The following is a 16574-nucleotide window of genomic DNA, read 5'->3' on the forward strand; positions in this document are numbered from 1 at the left end:
AAAATTTTGAATCGCTGTCCCGGAAACTTTCCAACATACTGGTAATTTATCACTACTATCCTGATTGTTTATTGGTAATCGTGTATACAGGAAACTTGAAAGCGTCAGATCTATCTGAAAACCACATTTTATCGTTGCTAAAATGAAACAATTACCACGTAATAAAATATTGTTGTAGTGTAATAAATATAACATGTCCTATATTATCTAAAGGTATCGTTTACCATTATCGATTCAGAACTGAAATTTAAAAGTATTCTACTTTTCAAATTGACCAAAATTGCCTCATTCTTTTGGATTCTTTTATATTTTTCCCTTTGCGTTATTGTGGATATTTTTTGCCTTCATGTCAAACTTCGAGACTGGGAAACGGCCAAAGTAAGACAAAATCGAAACGTAGTCACTTTTTGCATTTTTAATTCTCGGTTTTTCCATTGAATCCTACCGGAAGTCGAAAGATATTTGTGGTTGATGAATGCGGTGCATCGAAAAACTCCCCCCGATCCGCACTGTGCATTTTCTTAGCATTCTTCGCTGTCTGCGGAATTCACCGAGAAGAATTCTCCAAATTCAACTTTTCTCATTGAGAGACCGGGCGGCGAGAACAAAGTTACGTCATTACTACTGCACCGCTGCTGCTGCAGCTGTTAATTAATGACAATTAACATTTTTCTGGCGCTTTCCTTCCCCTTTGCGCTCTTCGGAGAGAAAAATGTGTCATCAACGAGACGAATCCTAACTGCTACCTACGTCAGGATTCTTACTTAGGACAAGAAATCGTGTCCGTGGATCGAAGCAACTATAGTCACACCATGGAGTTAGATCGCTTGGCCGCTACGGTCGATAAGTTTTCATTGATCTGTTGAGGATGCGGGAAGATTTCGTATTTATATTTTTGGATACTTTGATGAAATTGAAGAGGAAATCAACTTTGCATACTTCTGCTAACTTTTAGCTTTCTGCATACTTTGCGTACTGTTGCGATATAGTTTGCATAATAAAGAGACGCTTATTATTTCCGTTTTTCGATCCGTCGGCTACTTCTCTCGAGCTATTTAAGATGAAAAATCGAAGGACTTAAACCTTTCTTAGATAAGTTGATGAAGATCATCCACTCCTTAGCCTTTCGTCTAAACTTATTTTTCTCCTCCAAATCAACCGAATACTTTCTAAGATTTGCAATGCCTAGTCTGAATAGACGACCGCGATGCTGACACAAGGGAAAACCTTTCCCTTAAAATAATATAATTGATATATTTATTTAATTGATTTTGCTGCATTGTTGCTTAAATTAATTGATATTTTTCGCATGACGTGAGGACAGCGTCACGGAATATTTTTGAAATTGATTATCATAGATCTGCTCTTGTTCTACAATGTGGTGACGATATGTCTGCCCTATTTTTCAAGCATGCCTTAAAAATGTCCCTGCATGTCACACATGACGATATAAGATATGATATTTTGCTTTGGGTGTTTTGATGTATTCCAGCCTTATTATAATTGTCATGTGAGGTGATGGTGTGATGGGTGCATGATGCCTGATCAAATATTTGATGATTGAGCACGATGATCATCGCATGGTGTGTGCTTTTGAATGAGTTCGACTTATCATGAGAGGATGCAAGAAACTTTTTTTTGAGGTAATTTGATGCATTTCACTTTTATCACTTACTTCATATAATTTATTGACGTGAGTGTATGTTGTGTTTTGTTATCAGTTGCATTGGTCTAATAGATATGTGAAATAATATAGATATCTTGAATAGCGTTGTTCTTATCTGTTGATCACAGGATTTATCGGTGTGTTATCTTTGTGTTCTAGTAGAGTACTTCACAGTCATTTTCAACTCCTTTGTATTTGTGGAGCCATTTTTCAAAGAGCTTAAATCGATAACTTTTTAACTTTTCTTTTCTTTCTTTGCAGGTTCACCTTTTCCCGTCCAAAGAAGAATAAACTTCAACAGAACAGAATAAAGTTGTTCGGTTCCGCAACTTGGAAGTTCATCCATACAACTGTAAAATAAAAGACTGTCGTGATTCGTGATATTTGTGATCCTGAATTGTGCCTTTGGAAATTAATTGTTGCACTTGAAGTTTTTGCTGTTATACTATTTTACATTCCATGGAATCGGAATTTTGATACTAAATAATTTATTTGAATGTGTGGGAGTTTCTTGTGAAGACTTTTGATGCTTGTTACATACTTTCCAGTGACTGTGGTTGAAAGTGATGCAGGAAATATTTATATTATACGGAGGCGTCGATAAAACAGAATATTATGGTATTCTGAATGACTTTATAGCTTCCACCCTGCCAGTGAAAAATTCTATGTCTGTGAAGACATGTTCGGGCACGAGAATAATTTTTTATCCATTACATGATAATTTCCCTTTTATGATTGTGACTATACAGTGAGAAGCTTTTTATATAATCATTCTTTATATTGCTTTTTATGGCCTGTCACTGCCAATGAATCTATGGTGTTCGAAAAAAACGTGGTCACTCCATTTGGAGATTTATATTCTTAATATTTACAATTTTGTCGATATGTTTGACGAACGCATATATAGATCAACATTTTACGAAAATATGTTCATTATATTTATAGATTACTGTTTTGAGGTTTATTTAAAAAAGTGTTTTGACCAATAACAAATCCAAGTCGATTTCTTGAGGCGTAATTTTTAAGCAATGCCTCGGTAATACCTACGGAATCACAAGGTATCCTTCTTGAAAGAAAGAGTCAGTAAATTTTTATACCAATGTATTTTTATATATGATGAAATTGTTCGAATGTTATTTAACAAGCTGTTTCGCGCCATTCCCGTCAACTGTTTGGTGGAGATGAAGGCGTTTTTAAAATGAAAAGTGAATATGCTGGAGGTTCGTTGAATGTTAACTTATTGGAGATTATTGAATCTCGGTGCTTAGTAAGGTGCCTGATATATCTTTTGTAAATAATTTTTGCATTAATCTTATTATTCTTGAGAAAAATACAAGATTATTCCTAATTTGAATGAAATTTTATTTTACCAATGTAGGTACCTTGTTCTGTTCTCACCGAAATGGTATATCCCTTTATCTTATACAAGGAATAATTGCGCTAAAACGAAATAACGTATGGAGGCTATTTTATCAGTTATCAAACGGTCAATATATTGCATGCTATCCCACACGCCTCACACCAAATAATACATTTATATTTTCGCCTGCTGAAATGTGGAATAACAGGACGATTATTTGGTGAGACGGTAATATTCTCGATGCAATATTATTCCTCGCTCGGAAACGAACATTCCATTTAATTCGATTGAAATAGGCTTCCAAGTCTCAATACAATTTGAAAGCACTGGAATGTTGTTGGCATTTAAATGTTAACAATAAATTCATTGTTATTGACCAACTTGGATGGATGTCATTAATAATTCAAATATTAATACCAACAAACTTTTATTCCTTGTTTTCGTTTATTCATTGTTTAATCCAGGGTTATATGAACTAATTTGAACTTAAATAGTGAATTTTTCCTATTTATATTTTATTCTTCATTGACGTAAATATACCTCCGTTTGCCGAAAAGGGTCGGAGATATTTTTCGTCGTCATTTCTAAATGATAATGGTGTAATTATAAAGCGATTGTGTGAAGGATAAAATATTAAACGCAAAAATTGTTAATTCGCTTTGGCTTTCCAACTTATGCATAGACTATCATAGGGAACAGAGGGTACGTGATAGGCTTTGGTAGTTTGAGCAATCAAGGTTTCGCGTCTTTCATTTCGAACAGTTAAGATTTTTCCATTAAACACCGAGGGACGTCTACGGTGAAAGATTTATACGTATGCATATTTCGCTAAGATTTGATATAATAGATATTTGTTTTGCTTCGCATTGTTCTGGCGGAAACTCCCAGGAGTAAATGCACGTTATTCGAAGAAAATAATTTTCGCGTTAAAAGAAAGTTATACTACGGTTAGTAACATCCATCGAGGTTAAAAGTTATAATTGTGGTGCAAAGAATAAGGATTGATGGAATATTATATTTAAAGGTGATAGATTACCTTTTTCATTTATTTTTGTCGATTCTAGCGCCATTTTCATATTAACTACTGTGAATTGACTTCAGTTACTTCTTTCATGGCCTATTTTGTCGCTGGTCTGCGATGACGAATTTCAAAGCACTGCAGGAACAAGTGACTTTGTACGCACTCACGCGCACGGGTGCAAAGTTTAATACGCTAAAGGATGAAGTTCGCCATGAAAAAATATTTGACTTATCCGGGATATAATATTAGCCGGGATTAAATATTTTTTCATGGCGAACTTCATTCTTTGGCGTATTTAACTTTGCACCCGTGCGCGTGACTGCGTACGAAGTCACTTTTCCTGCATTGGTTTGATTGCATATAGTTCGCATTTTTTTCTGGAAATGACACATGCTGTGTACTTTGGTTTTTCCTTTATGGGAAGGTGGTGTGGGGTGAATTGCATTGGCTGTGATGGGCGCGCGACCCTCTCCCCCTCACCCCGCCACCCCCACCCCCCTCCTACCCCTTGGGGCCATTGTGGAGCAGTGGCGGGCCCTCAGCACGCTTCGGGGCCCCCCTCCACTCACGCCTGTCCGGTTTTTGAGGGCCCCGAACACCTGGGCCGCCTCACTCTCTTTCTCCAATACACAATGGCCCTCCTCCCGCTGCGACAGACAGTTGAGGTGCGCAAGGCGAAGTGCGTTGCCCGTGAGGAATAGGTAGTAGTAGATAGTGGTTATGGTAGGAGTCCGAATAAAGAGACAAATCCAACCCCACGCTGTATCACTTTACATCTACATACATCTACAAAATACCCTGCGAGCCAGCTCTAGGGTATTTGGCAGAGGGTGATCAACAACCAGCATGCATTTGGACTCCCACATGCACACCACACGGTCCAAAAAACGTCACGCATACAAACAAATTATACTACCATATGCTGTTAGAAATAATTATAAAATTAAGAAACATGCATTAAGTTTTACATAGGTTAGTAGGCTACACTACAAGTCATCTAATCTATTTATGAGTTCTATCGCTGCCGTTATAATCTCTTATTGATCGTGGAAAAAAAAGACATTCTGAACCTGCCTGTTCTACAATCTATCCCTCTTTTTTATTTATATGATCTGATCTTCCGTAATATGTTGGCGTCCGTGAGATATGGTTAACTTCGTTAGAAAAGACACTGCTCTTGAATTTATCTAGAAGGTTTTGTCTATTTTTCAATCTACGGTCCGACAGAGATTCCATCTGAGTTTATCTAAGAGGTCAGTTACACTAACAAGACTGTCGTAACGACCTTTCACATACCTGGCAGCTCTTCTTTGCACGCGTTTAACAAGTTGTAAGTCAAAAGGATATCACAGCATCATTTCTTTCATGCGTCGGAAATGACAACATTTGTTATCGTCGAAGGGATTTGTTACATTTATGATTTTAAGACAGAAAAGAACGATTCACCGAAATTAGTTTGGTACAGTCGCCAGATTTTGTTTTCTGTATCTAATCAGTACTCATTGCTAGAATTTTATAACGTAAGTGCATGGCCAAACATCTATACTATAAATGGAAATTTCTGGGATTTCATTTATTCTAGTGTCAAACTTTATGATTTATGCTTATGTTTCCATGTTAAGTCATTGTTACATGTATCCGCTATTACATTAGGTAAGGATAAGGCTTATCATCACCGATTATTAGATGCACACGGGTATTGACTAACTGATGGGAAGTCAGCTCGCAACATCTGCTTCATAACGATTTTAATGGCCTTATGGTCGAAGGTTCAAGTCTATGTGATAAATCGCTGATGTGAAATTGGAGCCACATGAAAAACAATCGTTCTCTGTTATCTGATGGCTTATGAACGTATTTTTATGCTAGTCACACCTTATTTGCCTCGAGTATGCCATTAATTAAACAACTAATGCAGATTAAAATTTTTATTGCAAATGGGGTTGTAGTGAGCAGTTTCAAATCAATTAATCTTTTTTTATTGCGTATTGGTTTTAAATTCTTTCGGGTTTTCATCCGCCTTGGTGTTGGTCCATAATAACCGAAGAACACTGCACTGAAACTGAAATAAATCTGCCTTAAATAGGGTGGTTTCCTATTATTTTTTTATTTCCTAAATCGAAAAATTATGGCTCCCGGAGTAGGCATTTCACGCTCTTAGATTTTCTTATGACGATATCTATTTTTCGCGATTAAACGAAAAGTGAAAAATTTCAAGCGCGCGAATACGCGACGGCTAAGTAGGAATGATGGGAAAAGTCCGTGTGACGTCAGTTTGCTTCCCGCTGCCGCATTGTGAGGTGACCTTTGGGCGAGGCTTTGAGCGGTGATACGATGCACGATGCTAGCAGGTAGCAGAGTACCCCGCTAGCAGGTAGCGCTTGGCTTAAATAAGGATTATTAATACCTTATCAAACGAAGGAAACTTTCCGACCATAGACAGTTTTAATAGGTGATTATTAAGAGATATTTCCCTGAAGTCGTGGAAAATAAAAAAGGCAAATACGACTGGCACATAGTGTGACTCTTGCCAAGAGATTGAACAATCATCGGGGGAATCTCTGCGTTAGGAATTTGAAAATGCATTTGCATCCGAAAATATCCGATCCGACAGATCCGGCTCCGAAAATCAAGGATCCGATCCGAATCCGGATCTGAAAAAAATCCAGGATCCATACATCCCTACTGTTAACATCTAAGAGTTTAAACCAGAAGATCGTTTAATTATTTTTTGTAAAATCAATTTGCCTTCTAATTATGCCATTGGTTTATTTGGTGATGCACAATTTTATGTTAAAGGTTAATATCGACGTCTGCGGCGACGACCTGCGTGCCGAAGTCTTTAGAAATTCCTCCTCACTTCCCATGCCTTTCCTCTCTCCTCTCCCTAAATGCGTTCTCCTCGCAATTACACTCGCACACTTATTCTTTTTACTGGGCGCCTTTTCTTAACTTGGTTCGTCTCTTTGTCTGTTTCATCGATGGAATCTTGTAATTAGCCCACTTCACATCGCCAGATCGACTGGGAATTTTGCATAACTGCTTGCTTCTGGTTACATTACAATATTAATAAACATACATTTGAAATTTTGTTCTATTCTGCTCTAAATAATAAACTTCATTTAAATTTTTTTTAATAGTTTTAAATTTTTTGCAAGAAATATCTTTAACAGCTCTGGTTTAATCGATGATATGATTCACCAATTAAAAATGGAAATAAAGGTCAAATAAAGAATATAAAAAGTCTTTTTCCCAAAACAGTTTTAACAACACTAAAAAGTGAAAAATATTTTTTTCATCACTATGAGGTTGATGCGTGGGTACTGATTACGTGAATGCGGTATTTAAATCCAATCATTACTCTGCAATAACGTCCTTCTGCTAAACTATTTTCTAATAAACTTAATCAGTGCTCGCATAATATTCGAAAAGTTTATTTTTTACCATTTCAGTGCTTCTTATACTATTTTGTAGAAAGCGTCTTTTAAAATTTTTAAATATCTATTTCGTTGATGAGATGGTGGGAATGCGCGAGCACTATCCACTTATCCTTCCTCCTCTCTTTCTCCCCATTCTCATTTCTCTCGCCACCTTCCTCACGTCTTCCTTCCTTTCTCCTCAATCCATTCTGTATCCCTCCTCTGTTTTTAGATCGCCAGGTTCACTTTCCCAACGATAGGTGATGCCAGCATCTCCTAATGGGAACGTGTTCTTTGTGATCGAGGCTGAAATTCCCGCCGTCCCTTTAGTATGAGGCTGATGTTCAACTGAAAACTGTCTATGAATATAGTGCTTTCCTTTTATTTTTTTATTGCCTAAATCGAAAGATTATTACTACTGGAGTACGTATTTCACGCTTTTAGATTTTTAAATGACGATATCTATTTTCGCGATGAAATGGAAAGTGAAAATTTTCAAGCGCGCGAAAACGCGACGGCCAAGAATGAATGCCGGGAAAAGCCTGTGTGACGTCATTCTGGTTCCCGCTGCCGCAAAGTGAGGTGACCTTGGGGAGAGGACGTGTGTGCCGCCAGGCGGAGGCTGCTGATACAGGCTGCTAGCAGGTAGCATAATACCCTGCTAGCAGGTAGCGCTTGGCTCAATTATGGAGCTCTGTGCCTCATGCATGCATTGGTAATATCAGACGATGTAAAACTCCTATGTACTCGTATAGAAACTAGGTCCCTGTGGCGTCACGTGGAGTGGCATCGCATGGGCGCCAATATGGCCTTTTTCAAATGAGGTTAAAATTGACCATTGCCATTCGCCTAAACTGGGATTTCTACAACCAAATAATTTGTATATTATGACTACACTAATGGTGGGTAACGAATCGGAATAAAAGCCTTTCGTTTTCTTTGATGAAGGAAACTACCCTATTGGATAACTCAGATTGAAGAGGCTCGACCAGTGGCATAGGCAGGGGGGGTGTCCGGTGGGTCCGAACCTCCCGAAATATAAAAAAACGCAATTATTTTCCTTCATTAAAGAACAAAAATATTGAGAAATCGTAAATTTAAAAATTATTCCTTAACCAATGAAGTTTTTCGATTATAAAAATGGTTAAAATTAGTTTAAAACCCATTATTTAGTACCCCTTTTCTCAAAGATTTTCCCCCCTGATTTTGGACCCCCCCCGAACGAATTTCCTTGCCACGCCACTGGGCTCGATATCTCTGTATGGATATTAGTATTTGAAAAGAAAAACATGGGAAACCCAGATAAGTTTCATTATGTCAATAAATTAATCCAATATGGATCTTTGGTGTGAGCCAAGTAATAGTTTTCAAGGTATGCGTTAAGTAGATTTATGTAATCTGTGCATAGTCGATATAATTACACTTACGAGCATTTGGAAGAGTAGGTTCACGACTCGTTTGGGTCTAAGTTTATTGGTATGGTAGGCTCTTGAGTGGATTTCTCTGAAATGGTACCTAATTACATTATCCTCACCTGAACCTGTGTTCAGTCGAGACAACAATACGATTGAATGGGAATGTTCATGTTCACCCGCAAAAAGATAAATAACATCTACATCTACATAATAACCTGCGAGCCACCTCTAGGGTGTTTGGCAGGGGGTGATGAATCACCAGCATGCAGATTGCGATATGATTCCCACATACACACCTCACAGTACAAAAAACGTCACGCATACTATCAATTTATACTACCTTATCCTGTTAGAAATAATAATAAAATTAAGAAACATGCATTAAGTTTTAAATAGGTTAGCAGGCTACACTACAAGTCATGCAGTCTATTTATGAGTTCTATCGCTGCCGTTATAATCTCTTATTGATCGTGGAAAAAAAGACATTCTGAACCTGCCTGTTCTACAATCTATCTCTCTTATTTTATTTATATGATCTGATCTTCCGTAGTATGTTGGCGTCCGTGAGATATGGTTAACTTCGTTAGAAAAGACACTGCGTTTGAATTTATCTAAAAGGTTTAATCTATTTTTCAAAATATGCTGCGACAGAGATTCCCATCCGAGTTTATCTAAGAGGTCAGTTACACTAACAAGGCGACCTCATACCTGGCAGCTCTTCTTTGTACGCGTTCTAACTCTGTTATTACTTAAGCCTTTTTCATGAGGGTCCCAAACACTGGCTGCATATTCTAAACGACGTGGAATAACGTGAAGGGCTTAATTATATAATAACAAATGTGGATTCTACTCTTAAAATGGTATTATTAAGGAAATGTTGAACCTCTTGTGAGGCATTTCATCCGTTCTAGTGTTCTTCATTAGTCATCGTCACTCACATTCAAAAGCTAACATTTTCATGAATCGTTTTGCTAGATTTTTATAGGAGTGCTTGTACAGTAATAACGATATGCTTATTGAATTTATAATTTAAACTATGCTATTGATTAGTAAATCTTAATTTTTGATATGGCATGATAACCCGGCCCTGATAAATTAAGGTACCAAATCCAACAATGAGATTAAGTTCAACGGATGCGATAAATAATACGCATCGTTGCATAGTGGGAACACTTTGGGGCTGATTAAGGTTCAAATTACAGATGACAGAGTCCTTCGAACAAAATAAATGAAATCCTCTTTAAGTGCGAGGTGTCCCTCCCTACCCCGAATGTGTGAAGTTCATACGCCTGTGACCTAGTCCGGGTCGAGCTCTACCCTCACCTAACCGAACAAAGCATCCGGTTGATTCACTGAGTAAGTGGTGTTAGGCTGATTTTAATTCATATGGCATTGAATCAGTATTTGAAGATTTGGTGATATGTTTATATTTATGTGGATGGACGGCTATGGTTCCCATTTACAATTAATAAAAATAATTTCCAAGTGTTTCTCAATAGTACCAGACATCATGTTTATAGCTCGCACTCATAATTCATGCCCTTCATTTCAGTGGGATCTTAAAAAAATACCGCATCGATGCAAATGTTCCTCATCGGAGTCTTTATTAGTTTCTAGCAATATTTGAGATTACTATTTGCGTCCATTTTAATCTATGGCGCCCGAGTAACTTGTTCGATGACTGCCAATTAAAATGATTCACACTTAGTACTAAGTCTTATCTTCCAGAAAGCCTGAATAATATATCAAACACTGGCTATTTTTGTGTAAATAGTTACCATAAAACTGCAGGGAATGAACATTTAGGTGACAATTTTTCAAAAAGAGCTTCTCGTTGATAACATAGTTTTCACTTTGTCACGATTGATTTACAGGAGCAAATTTTGATTTGCTTCTCATTTGGAAAGAATGTAGGAACATTCACGTGACCTTTATAATTTTCCAATCAAATATTCGTCTAAATAATTTTTTTGTGAAGGTGAATGCTTCATATCTTTCCAAAATAATTCATATTATATAATCTTTTAACTTAAAAACCAATTCCCACGGCCTATTTAAATATCCCTATGTTACTTCTTTAATTATCGATTCTGTTGGACCTGGATGTACATATATAGTGTGGCCATATAATGATTGATAACTGCGTGAAACGTGAAGTAACCTCACTACTAATAAATTTGCAATTAGTGAAGAAGGCTGCAAAACAAGTTTTTCCGAACGACAGCGCTCATTTCTCTTTGAGGTTGAGGCAATGCTCGCCAGATGTCAGCCGGCCGTCATGGCCCGACCCTCGGGACATAGGATTCAATCTCGGCGGTGCGGTCGGTCGCGCTTGCTCACCTGGGCGCCATCTTCAAACCATTTTTAACTGCCAGTCATGAGAATGCGGCGCGGAGCACGCATGGAACCCTTCATTTGTTTCCGAAAGCACCCAAAATGTGTCCTAATATCGGTGCCCTTTGCGCAAACACTCCTGCCTTTGATCTGACGTCGTACGCAGCAACCATTTGAGCAGTCTAAACGGGTACTTTAGAGTGCTGGAATTGGTCAAAACTCCGAATTATATGACAAAATCGAGGTTTATGTATAGTTTAGATATAATGATATACGTGATCAAATCAATGGATACAAGGGCAAAGAAGTGATTTAACGAGTGTCATTAAGTATACAGCAGAAGCATATAAGACAAAACGCATACCTACACCGCATTATAAAAAGTGTGAAATTAAGAAGATGTAGCAGTAGTGACGAGATGATTTTAGGAAGGGATTGCAGATTAGTCCAACGTCTTGATGCAAACATCGCAACGTCACTAAGTACGTTGCTGTCATCACACATCACCCATCCAACTAATTCTCCGAAAACCCTGGCTGGAATGAAATCATCTACAGGCGACCCAGTTGTTAATTACTTATTCCGATATGGAGGAATTTCCACAAAAAAAGGAGACATCCTCTAAGATTCTCACTACTTACTCATCACACACAATTAACCATGATTAATAATTAATGCTCGACTCTACATTGCAATCGTGATCATGATTAAAGGTGAAATTTCCTTTTAATACAAGTTGACTCCAAAAATGCACGGAAGCAGTTATATATTTGTACCATCACGTCGCTATCTAGTACAACACCATTTTTCTGCTTCGCAGTAGGGTGGATTTACGGGTTACATCCGCGTTGTCATTTTGATGGCGACGTTTCACCACCTGTGAAACTTAGGTGTGGTGTGCGGGTGAAACGACGCCATCGAAATGACAACGCCGATGAAATCCGAGAGTCTACCCTACTGAGCGCCGCGAAAACCTATATCAGAAACTATTTATCTGCCCTTTCGCTTTTTTGGCTTTTTTCCCCGTCTAGCTACCCGTAATATAATATGGTATTTCCTGGAGTATAGGTCATTTATACAAAAGTTAGCAGCCAACGTTTCGATTTATTTTCTTAAATCATCTTCAGGGCTATGTTAGAAAAAGTGTGAAACAATATAAAATACAGAGAATAATAATTAACTTTACCCGTAATATAATAATAGGAATATTTATGATCTTTCTTTCCTTGAAACTGACTTAAATACCAATCCTCTGAAAAACTCCTATACTTTTCACTTCACATCCCCACCCGCTCTGTTCCTAGCGACTACCGATTCCTATAACCTAAATTCCGTCTTTCTCTCACACGGAAATCAATTTTAAACCCACTTCCTAGCTTCTTCATCACCTTTCCGTCTGCCTACCTCCCCTTCTTTGGATCTCGGAAAATTCAAGATGCAGTTTCGCAAAGCCTTTTACTCTTCAATTTGAATTATTGATTCTTTTTTATAGTTTATATTTGTTAAAGCTTCAGATTTTAATTTTCATATTCCATTTAAAGGCCGAATCGGCTGTTTTCAAATGATTTAATAAATGAATCTATTGTGATGTTACAGTCATGCAATTCTTTTAGTGCATTATTTACTTAAATACATAATGCTCAGCCACGGGATAAATTCTTAAGATTTCCACGATGAACTTTGTGCCCATAGCTTGTGTTGTCGCCTTGATGGGTAAATACTTATCCACAGGTTCTGCAACTAATGCTTCAAGAGCATGGTTACTGGCAGAGGCAGGGATTTCGGCTCACTTCGATGATTCGGTCCCTGTTACTTGGAGTGGAAATGATTCGAGTCTTCAAATCGTTATTACGTGCGATAGTGTTGCAAATCGTGATGCAGTGCAACGAACCAAAACCACGAACTCCAATGGGTATGAAACTATTGGTTGTGAAATTACCCTCGCCTAAAGCATTCAAGTCAAATCTCAAAATGATCTTTTGAAGAAGGTGGGAGAAAGAAATGTATTCATTATTGTAAAGAAAAATGTAAAAATTGGTGGCATTAAGAGGTCATCCATTATGGTCGATTGAGAATGTTTTTTCCGTATATTATTTGAAGTGCAAGTTGGAAATTTAACTATTGTAGGAATATGTATGATGTTGAAAACTGTATTATTTATGTCATGTATTGTTTATGGAGCCTATAGGGAATTGGGTTGATCTAGTGGCTCCTTATCCTGTGATTCCGGGTTCCAATCCTGGTGATAGGTGAGATATTTTAGACACTTCCCTGTCCTATCTTGAATGCTTTCTGGAGGACGCTTCAAGTATAGCACTCCGTCCCTCGGACGGTACATAGATGTGTGGTTTCCTCAGCTGTCGGTATAAATGGTGATACAGACTCTGAAAATATCATACCAAGAGCAACCTGTGCGATAACTCAATTGAGTGGGTTGGAAGCCAAGGGGTACAAGTGATTTCTCTTTTCTATACAGAGTTAGGTACAGAAATTAGGTGTAGAAAACAAACGAGATCAATTAGATACTTAGCAGTGCATTTGATTTTACACTAAATTTGAGCACAGAACAGAGACTCACTCGTTTCCCTTGGCAACCAGGTTTTTGTGTATTTCTTCTAACAATTAACTTTACCTAACACTGTTGAGAAAAAATCACTTGTATCCCTTGGCTTCCAACCCATTCAATGTGGTGGTTTCCTATTATTTTCTATTGCCTAAATCGAGCGATATTTACTCCTTGAGTACGTATTTCACGCTTTCAAATTTTTAAATGACGATATCTATTCTATTTTTTGCGATTAATTGAAAAGTGAAAATTTCCAAGAGCACGAAAACGCGACGGCTAAGAATGAATGCTGGAAAAAGTCCCTGTGACGTCATTCTGGATCCCGCTGCCGCAAAGTGAGGTGACCTTGGGGCGAGGATATTGTGCACCGTTGCGATGCAGGCTGCTAGCAGGTAGCGCTTGGCTTAAAAAAGGATTAGTAATACCTTATCAAACGAAGGAATCTTTCCGACCATAGGCAGTTTTAATAGGTGATTATTAAGAGATATTTCCCTGAAGTCAGTGCCTTATGCATGCATTGGTAATCTCCGACGATGTAAAACTCCTATCCTCTCGTATAGAGGTCCCTGTGACGTCACGTGGAGTGGCATCGCATGGGCGCCAATCTGACCTTTTTCAAATGAGGATTAAATAGAGTATGTGCACTCGGGAGGAATACGGCTGAAATGCAGTTTATTTGATAAAGTGTATCGTAAATATCATTACTTTCGATTAACAGCATTAATTGTTGCTTAGTTTGTTTAATAATTACTATTTAATATGCATTGTTTTCGCAACGATATTAGGCAGACGAAAACGCTCATCTATTGGCTCCTCGGTATGTGACGTCATTATGGTCTATCTAATCAGCGTGCAAGGTGTTTATCGTGTTATGATCGTGTTTATGATTCAATAAACTACGTGTGCATTGGAAAAAGTTGGTGGATCTGATCTGTGTAATGGGAAATACGTTTAAGTGCTTATCATGGAATCAGGTTTCGTGAGGGTTTCTTCAAATAATATCCCGAAGGTGGATGCTTCAATGATTGACCGTGCTGATTATGTTGGACTATACCTACATGCCTCGGCACGAAGTTTTAATGTTGAACTGGAGCTTTTTTGTTGTCTTTTCTCATTCATAATAAAGAGAAATGGACGGGAAACCTCATCGGAAATTAGGTCTAACATAAGTGAATTAAGTAAGATTGTTTACAGTAGGTAATTGGCCAAAAGTTTGTTAGCACGATTCGAAGGTTTACGGAAGTAAAAGTGCCGATAGGTAGATAACTATCGATATTTGTATTATTGTCATTTCAAATACCGATCATAATTTAATTTATCTATTTAACTATTTTCTATTCTATTATTATTTAACCTACTGACTCGCAAAAAATAATTTTTCATATTCAGTTATGGCCCGTGGTGACTGCATGAATATCCATAGTTAATTATTAAATTGCCGTAACTGAGCTGGGTTCTTCTTTTTCTGGGCTATTTAAGGTTTTAAACGTAAGCACAAATAACTGAAGTTACATTTTGGTCCAGTTTCAGCAGTAATCTGATCTTAATTTCTAAAAAAACGCACTTTTAGTCGACGTATTTGTTCTTTCGTATAATTAATGTATTCAAAAGCAGAGTTCTGATTATCTCAATGTTTCTACAAGTTATTTTCAGTTCGCTAACATAGATATGTCAGTCAGATGTACATTTGCTTGGTTGAGGTTTATGAATAGCATTTGTGAGGTATGTCTAAAAATTGGTTATTGAAAACTTGGTCCGGATGAATGACGGAAATCTCTCGGGCTGGAAATCAAATGTTTGATAGTTAGATCAGACGATTACTTTTCATTCATTCGGTTTCAATATGCTTCTCGAAGCATTTGTTAGCATAATTTAATAATTGGTTAATTTTATATTTCTTCACAGCATAAGTTTATTGGTTTTCAAGGTACAAGTGTCTTGTTATGACCGGTTATGCTATCCATTAAGCGAGGAATCCCTGCGCGCGGTGCATTTCCAAAAAGTAGTCCCGAATTGTGATACGTAATAATGAGCTTATTTCACATTCGATTTAGAAAATAGTAGCATCACTGTGTTTGGAATTAAATTACAAACATTTTGAATACCTAAACTATCCCTTTTTATCGAAAATTAATTTTCCGTTTTTTAGTTAGTAGTACGGGTACAGTTACTAAGTTAGTTACTAATTGGTGACTTAGTTTTCACGAATTAAGTCGTACTATTTTCAAGGATCATCACTGTTTAAGTGTCTCTTAATTTTAATGTCACTATAAATCTGCAAACGAACGCAAATGCGAGAACCGAGGAGTAAGAAATACGATTAGGTAGTTCGAGGTAGAAAAGTTGATAGAGTCTTGTCGTCAGCGTAACCGAGAAACAAATGAATTAAAAGATGTAGATGATGGCATGTACACACTTTAAATCTAGTTCATAAGGCATTCCATGGCTTCTTTCCAAACTCAGTATACGCTGTAGAGGGGCTCACCCTAAAGAACAAGGAATGCCTGAGAACACGTCGAACAAAATGACGTCACAGCCTTGAGAATATGGCCGACTGGTGTTTCAGCGCATCATTAATTTTGCAAATTTTAATAATTAATATCTCGCTTAAAAAGTACCTCTCTATTCTCAGACTCGGAATTTAGCCTAATTGAGGTGTAAATTCTTTTTTAAGATCACTTCCCAAAAATGTGCACATACTCTAATAGAGAGACCATTGCCATTCGTCTAAACTGGGATTTCTAAAACCAAATACTTTGTATATTGTGAATACACTAATGGTGGGTAACGAAT

At 37.4% G+C, this 16574-nt stretch overlaps 1 protein-coding gene across 1 annotated transcript in view; it reads left to right on the forward strand.

The window, feature by feature from the left end:
- Positions 1-3014, forward strand: part of LOC124162540 — a 54448-nt gene extending 51434 nt beyond the window's left edge. The window contains exon 2 of the mRNA XM_046539115.1: positions 1928-3014. The gene's annotated coding sequence lies outside the window, so the exon portion shown is untranslated. The remainder of the gene's footprint in view (positions 1-1927) is intronic.
- The last annotated feature ends 13560 nt before the right edge of the window (positions 3015-16574 follow it).

This window comes from Ischnura elegans, chromosome 7 (assembly GCF_921293095.1).
Source record: "Ischnura elegans chromosome 7, ioIscEleg1.1, whole genome shotgun sequence".
NCBI lineage: Eukaryota > Metazoa > Arthropoda > Insecta > Odonata > Coenagrionidae > Ischnura > Ischnura elegans.